Here is a 13,475-nt window from a genome sequence, read left to right as displayed (position 1 = left end):
TTTCAAAAAACTCATTTAAAAAATAATTTCACACGGATAATCGAGTCCGATCTGTATATTTCTCAAATGTGAATCGAAACCATGGCGTTTATACTAGGAAAGCTCGAAAAAATTTGAAGACAATTTGTCCCACTGGAAAAATGGACGCATATTTGTCTCACTACCTATATCATTTCATATAAAAAGTTTTTCACTTTGAGTGCGATTTTCTCATTTTCGTGTTTTGTAACATGGGACAGCTATGCGTCCAGCGGCAGTATTGTCGCTGGATATTTATAAAGAAGTCGTCCGATCGGGCGGGATCGTGCGTTATAAGGCCCGATTAGTTTTCCAATGATACAGACCAAAATTCGGAATTGACTATGATTCATGAGGCTTTTGCTCCAAATCAAACAGATTACTTTTCGGATGCTTCTCTATGTGGTCAATCAGGAGAAGCTGCTCATTAAACATGCCGATGTGAAGACAGCCTATTTCAAAGTACTTCCTTGGGAGATATTAAGCACTTGCTGGGGATTAAAGTAAAACAAACCAAAGATCACGTTTCTCAGACTGAAGCAACGTCTATTCGGAAGCTTTTGTCAGGACTTGGATTGGAAGAATTGAAACCGACTAAGATTCCTCTAGATCCTGGTCACTTACAAGCAAAGGAGGAGAATATGCTGCCCAGCATTCATCAATATGCTTGCCTAATTCAAACACTCGTCCTAAAGCCTGGCGAAAAGTAAATTGCGACACGCCCCTTGTGGTAGAAATTGGAACCATTTGACATAACTTTGTTTACATGTTTATGAAGAAAGAACAACTGGTGCAAGTTTCGTCAAATTATTCCACCATGTTGCGGAGCAGTACAGAATGGAATTCGAACGACTTAAAAAATCTTGCACAAACACCTGGAAAACCCAGAAGGGTCTGAACTAAAAATGCCAAAATCAACAGTGTGTACTATTCTAAAAGGTTATAAGGAGAACCTAGGTGTGGAAAGGCGGTAAAGAACTTTTAAGCAAACCGGAACTAGGGACCGAGAGCTGAGGACGAAGATATCGAGGTGCGTAAAGTCCAATCCTGACATTTCCATCCGGATTATGCCTAAAAGGTGAGCTCACGCCAAGAGTTGCCATTTTAGTAAGTGAAAACATAAAAAGTTTTCCAATCACAGAATTGATTACAAAAGATCTCACAGCAATAATGATGGAGGTTCCAACGACCCGTGGCACGACAGAAATTTGCGTAGCAGCGGCATATTTTCCAGGAGATGTGGGTGAAGTACCTCCATCAGAAGTGGTAAATTTGGTTTCTTACTGCAAGAAACAAAACAAAGCACTTGTAATTGGACAGCACAGATAGCAATAACAGAGGTGAAATCCTTGTGAACTTTATATCATCAAATGGTATAGATATATGTAATAAAGGGGAAGAGCCAACTTTTGTAAACGCAATAAGGCAAGAAGTACTTGACTTAACACTATGCAGCCCAACGATGACTGTCCAACACTCCAAAAATTGTCTTGTCGTAACCAAGTCAACTTGTACTGGGTCCCAGGTCACTGTGGAATTGATGGAAATGAAAGTGCTGATGCGCTAGCAAGACTCGGATCATCTCATCAATTTGTAGGAGCCCTTCTGTGGCTTATCTGCTTCAACTTTAAAATTGGAGCTAAAAGCATGGCAATGTACGAAAGTGGAATCAAATTGAAATAACACTTTCAATGCTAGGCAGTCGAAACGTGTTATCTCTCCAAACGTTTCAATGACTCGCAAAATCCTGGAGCTTTCGAAGAAAGATCTAAGCATTTATACTGGTCTTATAACAGAACATTGTCCGAGCCGCTATCATCGGAAGCTTATGGGAAAACTTCAAGATGATATATGTCACTTCTGTGGCATAGAAAAAGAAGACTCGGAACACCTGTTATGCCGATGTCCGGCAATTCTCAATAAAAGATTAAGGTTCTTCGAAAGAGGGCTGTTAGAACCCTCTGATATTTAGAGAACAACTCCCAGCGCAGTAGTGACCGGGCTGGACAAATGCTATTAGTCAAACAATGACAATCACTTCTGATAGTGGTGCGTCATCTTGACAACACAGCTATAAAAAAACGGGTAATATATCACAATAGATCAAACAAATGGTCGCAGTGATAAAAATACCCAACATGGAGAAAAAAAATGCCTGATAGGTAATTTGCCAACTATCAACCCAACCGGAATAGCGTCGCTCAGAAAGTTTATAGATCTTATAGTGCCAGCAAACAGCCGAATTGGTACTAGAAACAGAATTTAGTAGCTAAGAAGCGTGCTTGCCGTTTCTAATAGAACTAGTTTTGACACATTTCAACGGATGCATTTTGATGGACGACGAAATGTAAAACTCGATTTCTAGCTTTCGATTTCGATCTGGCCCACAAAGTTCGATTGGGTTGAAGCATGTACTTCGAATCAGTACTAGAAATGGACAAATTACTACTGCAGATTTTCGTAGATGCTGACTGGGTCCGAGATGTTTCGGTATACAGGTGGAATGTTCAAATGGTGTTCAAGAAAACAGGACTGTGCCACGCTGAGTAGCTCGGAAGCTGAATATGTGGCACTAGCTGAAAGCTGCAACGAAGTGGATACTGCGACCGTTTGAGGATCAAAAGGAAAAGATAAGTTTGAAAAAGAAGCCAAATGTCGAAATTTGCATCGAAATATTTCATTTGGTTGGCAAGCCACAGGAGTGGCAAGTGAAATTTCCGTCATAAAACGAACCATCAGTAGGGAAATGTACAAAACTGAATGCCTCCGGCATCGTCTTTTGCTATTTCTGGAGCAGCACAATGAAAAACCACTAATTTGGCCAGATTTAGCTTCATGCCCCTATTCTAAAAGCGTGTTGGAATAGTATGAGGCTAATTCGGTGTATTTTTTCCACAAAGGACATGAATCCATCGAACAAGTAAAACAACGTCCGATTGAAACCTATTCGGCCATAATGAAGCGCAAATTCAGAAATACCACGTAGGAAAGTAAAAAAGCGAAGGACATACTAAGGAAATGGATATTTAAAATTGAGAAAAAGGTTCTTATAGGCGGCATCAAGCGAATGTGTCCAGTATTTTACCAAACAACCTTTAATAATTGATATAATTCATGTGAATTGAACTTAATACATGCATAAAACTGTCCTAAAATGTTGGTTTTGATCCGATAATTACAAAAGAATTGATAGTAAATTTACTGTGTTTCAATAATTTCGTGTTCGATGTTCAGTAGAAGAATCTCAAAATAAGCAGGAAAGTCTGTGCAATCGAAACATGGAATGAAAATTGTAATTGCATGGAAAAAATAAATGAATATTATTTTGAGGTAAAACTAAAGAATAGAAAAAAACTTTGAAAGAATTGAACATAATCCAAATAAAATTAGAACAAAACTTTATAAAAATGAACCAACAATGAATAAAAAATTCAAAAAGCTAAATTTTCCTTGAACTGTATTTCAGTTTAAATTTTCTTTTTTACTATATTTTCTTTCAGCAGCAAACTTCCACGCCGCAACTAAGAAAGTTTAAGTCGAACGTTAGTCAGAGAAAACACATTCGATTCAACTGGGTGCGAATTTATGCCATCGACTAGTGACTGAAACGACATAAAATAATAACAGTAGGTACTCGCAATTCTATCAGTTTTATAGTGGTGCATTAAAAAAGCATGGTTCATCGGACCCAGACAAAGCCTCGCAGCCGGCAACAGGCGGATAGAGTTCTAAGAATTCAAACAGTGTCAGAGCCAGTAAGGAGTGGCACTTTATAGAATCTCCGCTGAACTGGAACCGACTCGATTTTTATGTACATATACAATATTGATTGCAGTGTCGTGCCTGCCGGCTATAATTTCGACGTTTTGTCTCGTCTTCAAGCTGTGGAACAATCACGAAGGGCATAAAGTATGACTGCGTATCATTCCATTATTCCCGTTAGATTTTTTGATTTTTCTGATCCAAATATGTGAGCGTGAGAAATCGAACAAATTTCCTGGTTCAAAGTGCGATATTAGAAGTATTCATGACCAATATGCATAATTAATCGTTTCGCTTAGACTGTTAATTGACTCTGTCTGGAATGTCTGAACTGGGAACACATTGGACTTCATTTGGTGACAAAAAGCCGGCAAATGTGAAGAATAGAAAACCTCAGTCTGTAATGCACCAATTTAAGACTATTTTCATGCGAAACACTCGATTTAGCACTAATTTAACTTCTTCAATATTGCTGGGACACTCATGTGCTACTTTCACCAAACATTTGCGCCTAAAGAAATTATACCACTCACTAAACCCACTTGAGACATATCCTTTTAAATTTTGTACTTATTTTCGTTTTAGTATTTTTCATTATTTCTAATAGTTTCAGTTTTTACTACTCTAATATTTAAAAAAAATCTTCAAATCTCACCATTTTTTCTGTGATAGTCTTTGGTAGTGGAAGAGCTCTGTTAAGGGAACTAACTAAGTATAGCCAGTAAAACCGTCACACGAAGTGTGTTCACAACTTTGTCTGCAAGGGAACAAACGTGAAAAGAGACTGAGCCGGTAAGACGTTTCTGATCCATTTTTATACCGTCCGCCGTGCTGTCCTGATGATGATGGCCGCTCCTTACTCCGACCGACCGACCGACCAACCGACCGACGACGCCGGTGTGGAAACGCGAGTGAAAAATCGAAATTAGCAGAGCAGCAATCATAAAACGGCTGGCACTGGCAGTGGCAGCTTTTGTTCTCGGTTTGTTTTGGCCATTTCGGATGGGTAGGTTTTACGTTCGTAAACCGTGTTCTAGTGAGAGTTATTAAATTAAGTAGAACTGTGTGGGGCCTGCGCTATCCTTCACCGTAAGCTAACGGTGTGACTTCGCAGTTTGGTGGTTGGTTGGTTGGTATCAGATCCGAAGTTCGCGAGACGTCACCGGAAATAATTTTCCGATGAGGCACACTTCAGATGGAAATAAAATCAATATGAGTGATACGAAATGGTTGACCTTTTTTTTCGTGCACTTATTGCTGCATGACTAAATATACTGTAAATTTGGCTTAAAATTGAACTTAAATTTGAAGTAATTTGGACGAGATTAGACTTGCAATTAGAATTTAAATTGTACTAGAAATTGGACTTTATATCGGAGTTTTTATTCGACTTAAGGTTGAAGGTAAAATTAGACTTAAATGAGGCATGAAATTGGGCTCGGACATGCAATTGGACTTGGAAGTGAACTTAGCATTGGACATTAAATTAAACTTGAATTTGGACATGGACATTTTTCTCTTTTTCAGTCCCGTTTTGTACCAATTCTTTTATTTTTTGTAACGTTTTCTTGGTTTTTGCTATAACTTTTCTTATTTTCTTTCCTTCTCTCTCTCACTGTGCGTGTGTGTGTGTGTGTGTGTGTGTGTGTGTGTGTGTGTGTGTCATGCCTTTCCCTTCTGTCCCGTATCCACTCTGTTTGTCTCGTTTTCTCACCTTTCTCCTTCTCCTTTTCTCACTCGTTCTTCCTTCCGTCCGCTATTTGCTCTTTTTTCCAGGCCCATTTTACTTCCTTTTCAGTCCTGATTTTCCTTTGGTTTTCTCTCTTTTGTTTCGTTGCTTGCCTTTTTCTTTCCGGTTTTCCGCATTTTCCGTCCCGTTTTTCTTCTTTTCCTGTCTCGTTTTTTGTTTGCTGTTTCTTTTAGTGTTCATTTTCCTCTTATTATATCTCGTTTATCCTCCTTTTCTGTCACGTTGTGTTTGTCGTTTAATCCTGTGTGTCTCCCGTTTTCATTTTTCTCTGTCCACTTTTCCCTTTTCCTGTTCTCATTCCCATGCATGCAGACTTACCCTGTGCTGCACTGTAAAACACATTGACAAATTTACTGCATTCCGATAGGCCCAAAAGTCACCTCCCGCACTATGGACGGATTTTTTGCAACCCGGATTTACGTGTTTCACGCACTTTAGCACGTATTCCACTATCGACACGCGGACTTGACCAGGGAATGGCCAGCTTAGATCAGTTACCATTACCAGGCCCTTTAATACTCGTGACTTTTACTGCGATTTGGAACCGAATAAAGCCGCGGTTAGTTACACTGCGGGATCCGGGAGTTAGCCTGTGGGAGTTCGCACGTCTGACTTCGTTGATAGTTAAAGTAGAAGAGAGCGATAGACTGAAGTTGTCTTATCTTCAGCTGCAGCATCCAGGAATCTGTGCGTTTTTCAGGAGTTCCGCTTGCGATGTGCTTGCGTGAACCAAGTGAAGCTTGTGATCCCTGGAGTGGATTTATTTGAAGAATTTAACAATACTAGGCCCAACTCAGTAGAATCAATATGTATAGAATGCCAGTGTCGCTGTTTTTCTACAGGACTCTTTGTGGTAAACATGATGCTGACAATCTGTATAAAGTCTGTGAATCGGGAACTTCATTGTCAAAGTTGCTCCTTGTTATTTATCTGTTCTTTATCTGTGCGCTGGTTGGTGCTGTCATCAGTGCGCTCATCGCTGTGTGTTCATACCAGTGAAATGTTTTTAAACATTCATTTTCTTTTCGTCCGGTTGAATTGAATCCCACAACTGAGTCCTTTTGCACCGGTTTTTTCAGAAATTTGAAGCAAGCGAAGTTTCTAATCACATTACTTGGCAGCCATATTTGAAATTTTAAACTGGTTGTCAGAGTTTGACAATGAGATTCCCCTTTTGATGAATCTCAGGCACACCCACATATGCATATATAATGTAAATACATTATCTGAATGTGTGTGATGTTTATCACGCGCACTGCAGCCACACTGGCATTCTATATATATTGATTATACTCCCAACTCCTACCATGCAAACAAATTTATTCTTTAGTTATCTATTTTTCTTAATTTAATTTTAAGGGACATTGTTGAATGTTACACAGGATATCAAGTATGGATTCCGCAGCAAAGTATGAAATTTTTCATTATAAATTTGAGTTTTATAGAATAAAGGCATATGTTTTCCTCGTCAATTTATGTTAATTTCGAAAGTAACATCCTTCCCGTTTTTTGTCCTTTTTTGTTGCGTTTTCTCTCTCTCTTTCAGTCCACTGGTTTTTCACTGGTCAAGAGGCTTCATTCACACCTCGAGTAAGCACCATTCTTATAACTAGCCCCGGCTAGAGGCTTCATTGTTAGTAGATGCAGAATTTGGTGGAATAGATGTGGGGGCCTAGGAATAAACCCGTGCAAAGTCATTTTACATCGAACGGCCTGGCTCTACTAACATTCGAACCCACGAACACTCGTTGGTCCTCATTTTCCTTAATCGTTTTTCCCCCTATTTTCTAATTTTTCTTCTTTTCCCTTCGGTTCTCCGTGCTTTCCAGTCTTCTTTTTTATTTTGATTTCACTTCTCCTGTTTTTTTTACTCTCCCCATTTCTCATTTTCCCTCGTATTCTGTGCTTATTTTTCTTTCGTGCCAGGTTTTCTACTATCTCTCTTTCTCGCGTTTTTCACAGTTTGCGCGTGCATTTTCCGTCGGCCAGTGTGAAATTAGTGTAGGTCTATTGCTGTCAGTGTATGAGTGAAATTTTGCATGGGCCGTTAGGCGGTTAGCCAGAAGTTAGTGTGACATTGATAAAATAAAAATCATTGAAAGCGTGAAGTGTGAAAATCATATTCCTAGGGTGGTGAGATTTCCTATTGGAAATTTCGTTTGCTAGTGCGGTGCAGGGAAGAAGTGTTGAGGAGCCATTTTCAAAAGCTCCGCGGAGTAGATAAATGTATATAATGATAAAGATGTAGGTTATGCTTGTTTCGCTCAGTTTTTCCTGAGCTTAGTGGTCAAAATTTGTCCAAGCTGTCTATATGAAAATATAATGGTGTTTTTGGCTGATGGTCTCATGATGCCTAATTTTGGAATTTAACATGAGCCTCTAGACTTGAATTGTAATTTTCAACTGGTACACAGATACTCTTGAATGCATCGAGTGGATAATTTGCGAAGGTAAGACAATTTATATCGATTTCTATATACAGTAATGTTCCGATTTTGTTAGCCCCATGTTGAATTTTGGGCTGACAAAATGGGGAAACTGATAAAATCAGGATTTTTTTCGAAATTCAAGACTTAAGTCCTTACAATATCGAATACTTCTAATAAAAATTAAATTTTAATTCTCAATTGATCAACCGAAAGCTCAACGCAATCTAATCAACCGAGCACAGCACACTGGTCCAAAACTAAAATAAGTGCGCATTAGAGTTTTGAGCGGGAAAACTTGATTTTAGGTTTGTGTAACCTTTGGAAGAGTTTCTTTAAATTAAAAATTCTATCGTGCAGCGGAATTCGAATTTTGATTAATCCCCCTAAAAGTGCAATAAAAAAAATATTTTTCTTCAGTTTCAATATAACACATTGATGTGTTCTGCAGGGTTTTAGAGCATATTATTCAGTGTTGGCATCTACATGTATTTATGAGTACATAATTGAATATAATGGAAGCGAGGGATGATAAATGTTTATAGCAAACCGTATGACTAAAAATAACCATATAATTTTAAGATATATATAAAACAAAGAAACCTAAACAATAATGAGGAATATGGATATAAAATTAATAAATATGAAAACCAGTTAAGAATATATGCAAAATAAATAAAAAATTGAAAAATACAATTATAAAAAGACAGAGAAGTATTTACAAAAGAATAGAACAATAATAACCAAATCTCCCCCCAAGGTTTTTTTTTTTTTTGTAGATTAGTGCTTAGCTCAAGTGGAGTGGAAAGAACAATGATGAGGATTGGAAGGATGAGAGGAATTGGCCCTAGAGGACTACAAAAGGGGAAGTTACTTAGCGGGATGTAGGTAAAACTCAAACATGCAGGTATGACCTTGAACTATTACCAGAATATTATTATAACGTTACTATATACTACAATATAAACATTATTGCCATGAACAGCATAATTGTGGAAGGCTGGATGATGGAGTGGATTGCCAACCGGAGTCCTTAAGGTCTGAAACAATTATGTAAGTTCTTTTTCTCACAAACAAACCATCACGTGGGTTAAAGCTGGTGCAGCGAAATTGATTATTACATGGAAGGATCATAATGTTGGAAGGAAAATCTTAAAACCCCGGAATGCGCACAAGTGTCTCTGCTTGTGGGTCCGCCCAACCCCTTTTGGTCCTTCTATAACAGCATTAGTGTGATATTCATTTGATAATCAAATTTGGATCTACTGTAAGTCTACCCACATACACTGGCAAGTCCTTGAAATGATGGTGGATTTCCCCCTTACTACTACTACTACTATCTCTCTTTCTCGCGTTTTTCTGTTTTTTCTGTCCCACTTGTCCAGTTGTTGTCACCTTTTCTCCCGTGTTCTTTTCCGTTTTTTCTCCAAGAGCATCTCAAGATCGATCGGTAATCAAGCTGTGAATATTTTTTTTCTCTTTATTATCGAGATTTTCAGCCGTGGGCTGGTTCATCTCATAGCTGTGAATATGCTAAGAAAATTTAGTTACATTTTCATACTTCATGTTAACGGTACAATACGCTGTAGCGTTCTGTTTGGTTTATGAGATACTAACTGATTGCCCGATTTCACTCGGGGCCCCTTTGTCACTCAGTCACTTGTACATCTGTTTTTGTAACGAAAATTCTCATAATGCAAGACACAAAACAATTTTTTCATTTGAATTTGTCTACTCCCTTCGTCAGTTCCTCTCACGTTGTCCCCCAACCACTTGTAAATCTGTCTTCTTCTCGGTAATCCCTATAAATCGACACAAAGCCTTTTTATCGTTTTTGAACCCCTCTTTTCCCTTTAAGAAATAAAACAACTGGTATAACTGCTATCGTTCAAAGTGCAAGAGAAACGCACCTCTTGTAAGAGACCGTCTCACTCTTTTATCAACCCCCTGGTGTTGATTCTTTTATACACTCAAAAAAATCGACATGTCGCATCCACGTGAAAAATCATGTAAACTTCTGTACAGCAGCTTACGTGAACTTCATGTACTAGTTAATGGGAAAATTGATAAAAAAAAATACCGGGATCGCACGTAAACTGGTTAGTATGAGTGCGAGCTACATGAAAAGTGTGATGGATGAGAATTACCTATGTTTTCACGTAAACTTGACGTGCTGATTTTTTTGAGTGTAGCAAAAGAATATGTTTTTGACAAACGACGTCCAGAAGTTCCAGAGTTATGGTGGAACATACATTCATAATCACGTTTCTCGTCCCCCTACATGTCGGTTTCTTCCCGGTCACCTCCCCCTTCTGTCGCTACCTAATTATGCATCGGCTCAATGAAAATCGCCCCTGTTATGAACCACCCCTTATTATGACCCCCTCTCTTTTGTCAACCCCCTGAGTTCTGATTCCCTTATGCTAAGGAACATGCGTGCCAAGTTTGATGAAGAACCGTCCAGATGTTTCGGAGTTATGGCTTTCCCCTGTTATGAAACCCCACCTCCCTCCTCTTCTTATCAACCCCCCAGTGCTGATTCCCTTATGTCAAGGAATATGTGTGCCAAGTTTGGTGGAGATCGGTCAAGGCGTTCTTGAGTTATGGTGGAACATACATACAAACATACGCTCACTTTTATATATAGAAGAAGAAGAAGAAGAAGATAGAACAAGATAGAAGATAAGTTTTTGAATCACATAAGTTTTTCTACTATAACTAAGGAACAATAAAAAACGTTATCATGAAAATGTAATCATTAGAAGACTAGAAATTGACACACGAGAAAAAAACATTCCAAACAATTTCCTTGTGACAGAACATAATTTTCCGACTTTTCTTCGGAGCTTTTCACCATCACTTAACTTGAAACACCAACCCCGGTAGAAGGAGAGGTCCGTCAGGGAAGGAGGGCTCTTTCGAACGTCGTTGGTCCTCCGGCAAAAAAGGGGGGTTGGTGCCGCAGATCTTTATCTTGCCGCTACCACGAAAAACTATTGTACAATGAACGAGGAACAAAGAAATTTGGACTGAAAGCAGCCCAAGTAACAATTTGGGTTTTATTACACCCTTATGATGGTATTTAAGACCAAAAATGGTCTTGAAGACCACCATAAGAGTACAATAAAACTCACATTGTTGCCTGGGAGTGGAATAAAGCCACGCGACGAAAAAGGACTATGGAATGGACACTCAGGAGATGGAACTTCCAAGGGAGTACTCGAGTGCTTTCCGACGTATTGAAGAGCCGCAAGTTCGACGTCGTAGCGCTGCTGGAGGTATGCCGGAAGAGTTCAACGGTACGTACGTTCAGAGATGGGCATACCATCCATCAGAGCTGCGGCAACACATACGAACTGGATACAGCTTTCATAGTGATGGGCGACTGTCGGCACTTTTCAGACATTATCGACGTCAGATATTATCGAAGCTCTAACGTTGACTTGGACCACTACCCAGTGATGGTTAAGATGCGCCCAAAACTATTCGTTGTGAACAACATTCGGTACCGACGCCAGCCTCGGTTAAATCTCGCGCGGCTGCAGCAGCCACACGTCGCCACAATCTACGCGCACTCGCTCGAAGTTGAGGCCTGCGCTGTCGGAAGAGGACGAGCTGGATGAAGCCCTGGACTGTTGGGATACCATTACAACAGCTGTTAGCATTGTAGCGGCGAGGTCCATCGGGCATGTGGCACGGAATCAGCGGAACGATTGGATTGACGATGAATGTAGGACGGTAATGGATAAGGAGAACGCTGCGCGGACAGCAGGAGCAGTGCATGAATATGCAGAGTTGAAGCGGTTGCAACGTTCTTAACAAACGCGAAAGTTCTACGAGAAACTGAACGGAACCCTACTCCTTGAATAGCGCCCAGGTCAAGATCCATGGCGGCGAGGAAGGCGATTTCGATGGAGCAACAGACGGGTAAGAGATGCCAGCCCCAACGATAGGCGAAGATAAGGACTCTATCATACAGCTAAAGAACGGTAAATCGGCTGGGAAAGATGGCATCGGAGCGAAGTTTATTAAAATGGGACCAAAAAAACTGGCGTTCGTTACATTTTGGGTTATCAACAGCTACCAGAAGAGTGAAAAGATGGGGTTATTTGCCCGATCTACAAGAAGGGCGACAAGTTGAACTATGAAAACTATCGAGCGATCACCGTTCTCAATGCCGACTACCAAACTGTTGTCCCAAATCATTTTTTACCGTCTATCACCAATTGCGAACAGATTTGTGAGACTTTATGAAACCGGCTTCGTTAATAGGCGTTCAGCAAAGGATCAAATATTTACACTGCGGCAGATCCTCCAAAAGGGCTGTAAATACAGAGTTCTCACGCACCCTTTGTCCATTGACTTCAAAGGCGCATACGATACCATCGACCGGAAAGAGCTACGGAAAATCATGAACGAGAAGTGCTTCCCCATTAAGCTCATCAATCTGATTCAATCTACGATGGATGGTACACAGTGCTGTGTTCAGAATTCGGGGGGATCGCCGACTTCCTTCGAATCACATAGAGGGCTTCGTCAAGAGCTTCGGCGATGGTCTCTCATATGCCTGCTGTTCAACATAGCGCTACAAGGATATTAATACGCGGGGCACGATCTTCAATAAATCCAGTCAATTCGTCGGATACGGTATGAAAGCAGGGTGGACAACTCCCCTGCTAAAGATGGTGTTTGCTTCTACTCCGGTAGCAACAAGACGTCCAGGAGCGCAATACACGGTATCCAAAGAGTTGGAAAGCGGTAGCCCACACACGAGGACATAAAATTAGCCCTAAGTTGGACCAAAAATTGCCCTTTAAATTAGAGTTGAAATTCTAGTTGAAAGTGAAGTAAGATTTTGTTCAGAATTGGCATGGAAATGGATTCAAACTTGGGTCTATTTACTTTGCTTGGTTCTAAACCTATTTTAAATTAAATTGCGATTTGGGCTTATAATTGGACATGAAATTTGAAGTGTGGTTTAACATGAAATTAGACTCGAATTTGGACTGGAAATCTTACTTGACTTGATTTGAAATGGACTTCATTTGGACATGGAATTGACTTTTATTGCAAAAATATCGGCTACTGAAAAAAACAACTCCAATTTTGTTGTTCTATTTGTTCTATGTCATTTGAGGTGGGGCACGTGCTTGAAACGGATTATTTCGTATATTAAAATCGTCACTTGTCCGTCTGGATCGAATTATTCTACTCCGCTGCTTCACTTTCCTGTGAGACCGGATTGAGCCTAACATATTGGGCGCTTTTCAGGTCAACATTACCCTTATCATCGTAATACAGTCATAAACGTTGGAAGGCAAACTATGCGGTTCAAAATTAAATTGAGGGATAACTTACAATATTTATTGCTGATTACTAGGAAAAAAATATCATCGAAAGTACGCAATCGCTCATAAAAGTGTATCTTGGATTGAAACGTTTCGGATGGTTTTGGTTTCCGACACACTTATTGAACTATAACGAAAAAATGCTCGTTTAGCGCAAAATAGCACTTTAAT

The sequence above is a fragment of the Sabethes cyaneus genome, chromosome 1, assembly GCF_943734655.1.
Source record: "Sabethes cyaneus chromosome 1, idSabCyanKW18_F2, whole genome shotgun sequence".
Taxonomy (NCBI): Eukaryota; Metazoa; Arthropoda; class Insecta; order Diptera; family Culicidae; genus Sabethes; species Sabethes cyaneus.
Note: the sequence above shows the minus strand (reverse complement) of the source record.